Below are 9,700 nucleotides of genomic sequence, written 5' to 3' on the forward strand. Positions count from 1 at the left end.
CAGTTAAATTTAACTCATTTTTATTAGTACGTATTAGAACACTTCAATTCTAAACACCTTGATTCCAAACAGCTCTTTGATCTTCCATAGTTTGATTTCAGTGTGTTTAATCCAATCCTATTTTAATATTTAGGTTGTTTTCCATCTCACAAGCAGTGCGACAGTGAATATTCTTGTGTATACCTCCATTTTGTACATGTGGGAGTATGTATGCACGATGGTGATGGAATCACTGAGTAAAGGTTATGGACATTTTACGTTTTGGTAGGTTGAATACACATTTGAGACAATAAAGAAATTTGAATATGGGCTCTATATTAGGTGATATGGGATTTTGCATTTTTGTGATAATGATACTGTGATTGTGTAAGAAAATGTCTTTACTCCTAGGGGTTACATGCTGAAGTATTTAGGGACAGAGTCATAGTATCTGCAACTTACATGCAAATGGTCCAGAAGAAAAGTACGTGTAGGTGTGATACATATACTTACAAATGTACATGCATAGACAAATATATGTATATAAACAGAAACAGCAAATGTGCCAAAAAATTTTTTAATTATTGAATCTAGGTGGAAGATACATACAGGTGTTCACTATATGATTCTTCAACCTTGCTGTATTAGATTTCCAAAATAAAAATTGGAAAGAAAAGTTATTGCATGCATGAAACAAAAACATACTGTGAAAAAGAAATAGTGAATAAAAGCTCTCGGAAATTTGAAATAAATATTCTAATTCAAGCAGCAGAAATGTGGGGCATAAAGTTGAAGAAATTTCCTAGGACATCGAAAAGAGAAAACGTGAGAGAAAAGATAAATCAATATGGGAAATCTGATAGCCAGCTTATTTTTATTTCAGAGAGGAAAAGAAAACAGAAGAACATTATCCAAAAAAGGGAGGATAATTCCTCAGAGTTGAAGAAGTCAATCTTCAAATTAGAAGCTCACTGAAGTTTGAACAAGGTTAAACCATGATCACTAAGATTTATTGAGCACTTACTATCGGTGAAGCACTTGAATCAGTCCTGTCAGTTCTCACAACAGCCCTCGGAGGCACATGGTATTCTCCTCAGGTGAGGCCTGGGGAGGTTATTTTATCTGAGGTCACACAGGAAGTGACAGAGCCAGGATTTTAATGCAGGCAGTCTAATTCGCTTGGGTTCTTAACCACTATACCACTTACCTAAAAAGACCCACATATAGACTAAATTATTAAATTTCAAAACACTGAGCATAAAATAAAGATCCTAAATGCTTTCAGACAGCAAAACAAAGGTCACCTGGGGGAGGAGGGGGCATTTAAATAGCATTAGACTTAGCATCAAGCCTACTCCATGCTAAAAGACAATGAACAATGTCTTCAAAGTATAGAATCCTACACCCAAACTAGCAATCAAATGTGAGAGTAAAATAAAGGTGGTTTTGGAAATCTAAGAAACTAGAAAACTTAAATCACACACTTTGTGATGAAGTTACTTGTAGGTCAACTTTAGCAGTATGAAGGTGAAATCAAAGAGCAAGTTAAGATGTGGAGTATAAGAAATGGAAAAATTAATCTGATTCCAATAAAAAGAAATCTGAGGATGGCAACTGAGTAACATATCTAAAAGTATTTGGTCCAAATTATAGGAGACTATGAACTCAAGAAAAAAAAAATGTGTAAGAAAGTCAGAGTCCAAACATAATAAACTGTGGTTGGCATGGCTTTGAGCAGTAACTAGAAACAAATTGGTTGAGTCCAGTCAGACTGGGAAAGGTAGGATGGGAGATTATCCCTTTTCAAATTGTAACCCTTGTTATATTTGCGTGTGTTTAAAAACTGTGTTACTTTGATATGAAATTTTATTTAAATACTATTACTATATTGTTCAGCAACTAACGCTGAACATATATCATTATCAAATAAAATATAACTGTAAAACATGTAAATTTTAAAAACAGGTTTACCTGAGGCAGACAAGTGGCACCTTTAAACAATGAGACTGTGCTCAGCTTGATTTCCACAAAGCAGAACTTGCCAAAAGAAAAGAGAATGAAGTGCTTTCTTTAATAAAAACAAAATTAACCAAAAAACCTAAAAAACACAATATTCAATCCTTTTCTTTGGAAGCTGATTCTCAAAAGGGACCATAGTTTACCATACTCTTTATTTGGCTGCCAAAGAAACTGTCCCTATCCTTGACACCCCGGTGCTATGAATTAACAGATACCACATATAAAACCAAAGCTTTGAAATTTTTCATTTCATAATTTTGGGGGGCTTTCCATTAACCCTGTGGAGAAATATAATGCAATAAAAGCGTAATGCCACCTCTTATGAATATTGGAAGAGTGTAAGATGCTTATAAACATCTTGTAAAAAATATTTTTTTAAGATCTGTGTACGTATTATAACATACACAGGCTCGAAAAGGGTTGTATCTTCTCTGCTACGACCTCTCTCTGGGCCTCACACTCTTGACCTTCAAATTGGAAGGGGTAGAGTTAAAGCTGGATTAGATGGTCTTTGAAGGCTTTTCCCAGTTCTTCAACTGTATTCTTTCTCTTTGAACTTAATAAAAGACCAGTTGGAAAATGTGCTTTGGTTAGACTCTCAGTTCACCTGGACAGTTCTTTAGATTTTTAATTAATAATTTTGGCAGGTGAATCTGTGTGGAAGTCTTGGGCTGTGCAGTGTGTTTGCCTAGCTCTCTGAATCCCCCTTTGTGAAGGCCGTGGGGCCACCACAGTGAGGCTTGTTTGCTGTCTGTTCCTAGAGCAGCTGCTGCTTTTCTTCCTTTATCCTTTATCAAGCAAAAGAAAGTGCAGTGATGTTTGTGTGTGCTTCAGGGGAGGAAAATGCTCTCCAGACAGGTTATTCTCTGGGTTAAAGTGGATGGAATGAGCACAGAGGAGCTAGCTCAGTGGGAAGAGAGGTAGAGGCAGCATCTGCCCTCCTGTTTGCTTTGACACTTTCAGTCTTGCATATAGAATGTGTTGAGTGAGAGGCGAGCAGAAGTTAAGAAATGCACTACTGCTTGGTTTGTCAGCCAGTTTGGGGAGTGGAGGCGGAGAGTGGGAGGGGAGAAGGGGACATACAGCTAGTTTTCTTTTTCTATTATTAAATCCCTTGCACTTTCATCATCTCCACTTTGGAGATTCTTACTGCAGTGTATTTTGCATAATTGTTAACTGACCAAGGAGTACTGTTTCCTGCTTACGGTAGGAAATATCAAAATTCCAAATATTTTCAACCTGTGACATTGATGGTCAAACTGCTCTCTCTAGGAACTGGTTTCACACAATCCTACAGGACCATGTATTTTTGCTCAAACACACTAAGCATGATACCGCAAACAGAACCATAAAGCCAGGGGTGCCTGGGTGGCTCAGTCGTTAAGTGTCTGCCTTTGGCTCAGGCCATGATCCCAGGGTACTGGGATCGAGCCCAGAATCGGGCTCCCTGCTCAGCGGGAAGCCTGCTTCTCCCTCCCCCACTCCCCCTACTTGTGTTCCCTCTCTCGCTGTGTCTCTGCCAAATCAATCAATCAATCTAAAAAAAAAAAAAAAAAAAAAGAACCATAAAGCCAGTAAAAGAATATACAAAGATGGAAAGGTATGAGAAGGTACCCAGGCACCCCTCTAAGTGTTTTTAAAGAGCACATATACATACTTCTGTAAACAGAAAAAAAACCAAAAACCCAAACAGACTTTCTAAAAAGTTCCAACAGGGGGGCGCCTGGGCGGCTCAGTCGTTAAGCATTTGCCTTCAGCTCAGACCATGATCCCAGGGTCCTGGGATCGAGCCCCACGTTGGGCTCCCTGCTCCGCGGGAAGCCTGCTTCTCCCTTTCCCACTCCCCCTGCTTGTGTTCCCTCTCTCACTGTGTGTCTCTCTCTCAAGCAAATCAATAAAATCTTTTAAAAAAAAAAAGTTCCAACAAAGAGATCAAGAGCATTTTCTTTTCTCCTCTTTTACAAGTGTGGATTAGAGATGCTAAAGGAAGAATTATATCCTTCTCTCACCTTCATCTTTGCAGGGAGTGAAGGAATTATACAGGTTCTAATTTCCTGGAACCTTATCTAATTAGCGTTCAGCATTTTTCTCAGGTCTTGGTAGCCAGGGATAGCCAGACTCTGTAACCCTTCACCCCTGGAGTTGTTCCAATGGGCTTATCCTCTCAAGGGTATTTGGTCCTTCTTTATGAATAATCTTGTGAGCATGTTAGTCTCAGCTTTCCAATTAGTGTGTGTTTTTTTTTAAAGATTTTATTTTTAAGTAATTTCTACACCCAATACGGGGTTTGAACTCACAACCCTGAGATCAAGAATTGCACACTCCACCAACTGAGCCAGCCAGGCGCCCCTCCAACTAGTTTCTTAAGAACAAAAATAATATCTCTTTGGAGCCTAGAGTAGGCATTTAAGTATTTCTTCATTGGCTGATTGATTGCTAAATTCTCTTGTAAACTTTTTGCCTTTTTTCCTTACTCTAAAGGGTATTCATTCTCCAGCAGAAGGGAATAGATGGCAGTCGCTAAAGGTATACGTTTTTATTTAGATAGCATGGGGGCAAATACACACTTCTGCTTTAACTCAACTTCCCTCAGAGCCAAGTCCAAGAGATGAGGTCAAAGAAGCCTTCTTTTCCCCCTCAAACCTGCACAGTTCCAAAGCCAAATCTGACCAAGACAAGTATTATCAGAAAACTCGGATGCATCAGTAAGTGAGGTCTTGGACTACCGGCATGCTCTTCCCCTATAGCCCTCCCATACCCTTCTTCCCTTGGCTTTTGCCACCACTCTATGCTCCAACAATGAATAGGCTATTATGCTGAAGCATTATTTCTTTTTTTCTTTTTTTTTTTAAAGGTTTTATTTATTTATTTGACAGAGAGAGAGATAGCGAGAGCAGGAACACAAGCAGGAGGAGTGGGAGAGGGAGAAGAAGCAGGCTTCCTGCTGAGCAGGGAGCCCGATGTGGGACTCGATCCCAGGACCCTGGGATCATGACCTGAGCCGAAGGCAGACGCTCAACAACTGAGCCACCCAGGCGCCCCTGAAGCATTATTTCTGCTTACAATCTCCCATAATATTTTCCAAGCCAAGAGGTTGAACCAACTTGAAATTAATACTGGCCAGACTGGGCCTGAAAGCAACAACTCCCTTGGGACAATGTTTTGATCTTATCCTACAGCTAAGTTAGCCCTGTCTGATCCCATTTTACTCTGCTTACCTTGACAGACTGTTCAGGAAGGTGCAGCAAGCTATTTGCTAAGCCCATCTGGACCAGGCCTATAAATGGTTATAGATTCCTGAATTTTCTGAATTTCAGGGTAGGACGGGCTCAGGTAGGACAATATTGTTCTTAGAAGGGGGTGGAACTTAAAGTTTCATTTACACAGGATTTATACGACTGAGAAAATATCATTAGACAAATCAAAAATGGGAGGGACAGGAGGGTCACGTACAACTAAAGTCCCACTCCCTTGCCCCCTGGTTCCTTCTTGGTTGGCACTGCTATAGAACAAGAAAACAGGGCATAAGCAGCAAGGAGAAATCCCCTTAATTCTCACAACTGCCTTGGATATGGTATTACTCTTCCTCAAAAAACATGGAGCATCTACACATTTTCTCTAAGGACACCCCTAGAGTACTCAGTAATATATCCATTGTTGTCTCAAATGTTGGCATAGGAAATGACCTCCTGCCAGCAAGTTGGTTAAGAGTGCCTTAGAAATTTTCCACCTGAACATACAATCATTTGAAGCTGGACCCTAACTTTACAGGGGTCCAGTGAGCTGCTGAGACAGGTCCCTGTTGTATGTTCAGTTATGTTTTTATGCAGGACTCCTAGTTCCTGGAAAGAATGTTCATTTGACTTAAAAAAAAATGTAAATAAAGTATTTCCTCATACTAAAATCAGATAAGTCAGAGGGCAAGTTTGGAAATATTCTTCACAAGCCGTGGAGTAAAATGCTAAGAAATGATCCTGAAATCAAATCAAAAGACAAATTTTTCTGATTCACATAGCAAAATTGAGAAGCAAGGTCAGGAAGGGCAAATGAAGGCATTTCAGGCTAGATGACAGTCTTGCTGAAGCTGTGCACGCCCTAGGGGCAGCAGTTTCCCTCAGCAGGCCATAGAATCTGCTTTGTGCCCAGTAGGAAATACTGCATTATTCCAGTTAGTTTTACAATGTGTTCATATATTCTTCTATAGATATGTAAGCATCTTAGTATGGTTTATGTTTTTAAGTATCTTGCATTATAGGTAATCTTAATAAGTATTTAAAAATCTAAACTTGTAAAACAAGTTACAGGATGATGTTTTACAAAGCAAAATTTATTTTTAAAGAGATTTACTTCATGTTGCATAATCCCCTAGAGCATTTAAAAAATGTGAATTTGAATTACAAATTCAATACATATGTTACAGAAACCAATATAATTTAAATTTGATTACAAACTATATACAACTTTTGAAAAAGTTATATGGTATAAATCTATAATAAAATATTGTTAAGTAGAAGAAGTAAAAACTGACTTCAAAAATATGAATATAAGAATTTATTTCTGATTTATTTCTTTTATAAAAGAGGATAAAAAGATCTTAAAAGGTGCTAATAAGACATGAACTTAGGTAAAAGGCAAAAACTGAGGTAAAAGACCTACAAAACAATAATTAATCGCAATTAATAAAAATATTTTAATATTAAAGAATGAATTTTTGGACACAGAAACTGAAGGTATTAAGAAGTTATCCTTTATTTCTTGAACTCTGGTTTTGAAAAACTACTCAACTTTTTATTCAAGAATCCCAAGTGCAAATCTGAATATTGGTGGGAATTCAAATTAGTAAAGCACCACAATATAATTAACCTTCATTTTACAGGTGGGAAGATGGGCAGAAATGGAGTAGAGAAGTGAGTCAGTAGTGGTTACTCATTTAAATGAAAGCACTCTAATGCCCTGACTCTCCAGGATCACAGAATGCTAGAATTGCAAGGGATCTCAGATGTTGGTGGTCTAGCCTTTTATCTTGTTGGCATTTATCTCATAAACTGATGATTTTGGAGGACACATACTGGCAACTTTGAATTCTTTTAATGTCAGAGGGATATAGTATGAGATAAGCCAAATCAGGTCAGTGGATGAGCTACATAATCTGTGCAAGTTCCCATCTGTGTCATTTCTAGCTCATCCTAGATACCCACATTCTATGCCGAACTTATTGGGCATTTCCTCACTGGATCCCACTATGATGGGGCCACCTGATTCCACACGGTGTTTCCTTTTCCTTTTCTTTCTAGTTGCAGGGGAACAGAGCAGATTTACCATATTCAAAAGTCCTCTCTCTGGAACTGATCTGAGTTTGAAAAAGGTGGAGCTTGAAGTAACCTGTGGGAGTACTTTTCATTCTCATCCTCGCACATCTTACTTACCTCAGTGGAAAACATTATTTCTCTTTATCTTTCAAGGTGACCCAAAAGCATCCAAAACTGGGTCTCCAAGAAGTATACATGTGTCCTCTAATGAACTGCCACAATTCATTCTTTGAAAGTAAAAATATCAAAACTATGTAGTCATTAAAAAGAATGAGTTTGAACTAAGATTTGATGTTTATGAGTGCAAAAAGCAAGTCCTAACAGTAAGTATGTGAGTCCATTTAAAATATTTACACATATTTGCCTGTAAAAGGCACAGAATGATGCTCACAGTGGCTGACTGGAGAGCTGGATTGTGGTGCGCAGAGAGGGTTAGGAAGGGGACCTGGGCTTTTTTCCTTTATTCATTTCTGAATTGCCTGGATGTTTCACCAAGTGTGTACTTAAATTCTTTAAAATTAATTAGGGAACATCACACACATCCACCAAGAATCTTTAGCAGTCTTTAATGCATTAAAAGTCTGGGAAACCGTTAAATTCTTGGTTTGACTGGTTCCATGGAGAGTTCAATTCCTTCACCAGACATTCCTTAAATACTAGGTTCTTTGCCTGGCACCAGGCTACCAAGATCAGTAACACCTGGTCTATGACAGGATGGAAATCTGCCCCAAAATGCAGCTAAGAGGAAAAGTGAATTTGGTAAGAATGGGCACCATCATCACTAGGTATACAATGGCACCCTCACTTGTCTCATAATTGGCCTTCTGTAGGCTTCGCCTTTCGGCAGCGCCATCCTCTCATTCTTAAAAGTCAGATTTACGATTAAGACTCCAGTTAATACCGTTGAGCGGGAAGTGTCCTTGGGGAAAGAGAAGTCCCCGGAACAGACCCACTGGGGTATCCAGAATTGATTTTGCAGCGGCACACAGATTCCTGTCTTAACCTGGAGTCTCTGCTGAGTAATGTAATTTCTGGGACAGCAAAGGGGCAGCTGGTGACTTTGAACCAAATTTTACCTTTCAACTCAATTCAGGGAAATTTCAACAGAGTGGCCGACGATGCAAAGTGCTATGTTGAACGCTAGATTGTGCTTTATTTTTTCCTCCCAACTTCACGTTTCCATGCACCAAAATCTTGATGCTACAAATATTGGATGCCACGCTTACCTGACAGGCTTCTTCCATCCCACCTGGGCGCAGGGGCTCTGAGCGAGCGCGCGAACCGTGGCTGGAGCCCGCCTCTCGCGGCCGGAGCGGGCTCGGCGGGCCGCGGGTTCCCCTGCTGGCCGCAGAGCCGGAGCCGCTTTGCTGCCGGGGCTCCCGCAGTCAGCCCCCCGCGCGCACGCGCGCTCCCCCGGGGCGGCCCCAGCGCCTCCAGTCTTCGGCAGGGCGGCGACTGGACAGTTCCAGCGGGCGGGGCGGGGCGGGACGGCTAAGGAGTGCTCCGCGACCACGTGATCGGCGCTAACATGGCGGCGCCCAGCGGCGTCCACCTGCTCGTCCGCGGAGGTAAGCCCCTGGAGAACCGCACCGCGGGGGTTTGCACGGTAGCTCACTCGCTAAGCACCCGGGTTCAAAGGGGTTACACACCCGCGCTCAAACATTTCGCCGCACACGAATGTAGTTTTAGTTCTACCGATACAGGCAGACACACAAGCTGACACAGGGACACGCCGCAGGAACACGACACATTTATTCACTCGTCATTTGCCTGGACTGCGTCACTGCGTGGCATCTATTCGCAGTCACTCCTTGAGATTTATGGGACATTGTCTGAAGTTTTCTTCCCCCACGTCAGTTGTATGATTAGTGTAGCAAACTTACTTATTTTGGCTGCGGAGCGATGAATCTACGGTAACTCGGGAATGCGCCTGGATACCCAGTTGCCACAGAGAAAGCAATTGGTTTGTTGTATATATTGGCATGATACAATACATCTTTTGGGAAACTTGCAACATGTGATTATTCGGTTACAGTGACTTAAAGTGAAGAAGCGAAGAAATCATGTCCGGGGAGCTCTCAGTAGGTGTTACCCTTGCGTGAATGGTGAGATTTTAGTAAATAGATACTTTTGCAGGTAAATTAGGGAAATCCTTGTTAGATTTGTTCTGAATCTTGGTTAGAAAGAACTAGGAAGTTGTTTCAAGGATTGGGAAAGAGGGGAACTAACATAGTTTGAGGGACTGCTTAGGTGTCAGGCACATAGGAACAGCAGTCCTGTGAGGTAAATTTCATAGTAAATAGCTACCGTTTATTAAGTGCTTTTTAAGTACATGGTCCTGCGTCAGCACCTTACATATGCTAGCTACCTTTTAAAACCCAGTGAGTTAGTGC

The sequence above is a fragment of the Neomonachus schauinslandi genome, chromosome 3 (genome assembly GCF_002201575.2).
Source record: "Neomonachus schauinslandi chromosome 3, ASM220157v2, whole genome shotgun sequence".
Lineage (NCBI taxonomy): Eukaryota > Metazoa > Chordata > Mammalia > Carnivora > Phocidae > Neomonachus > Neomonachus schauinslandi.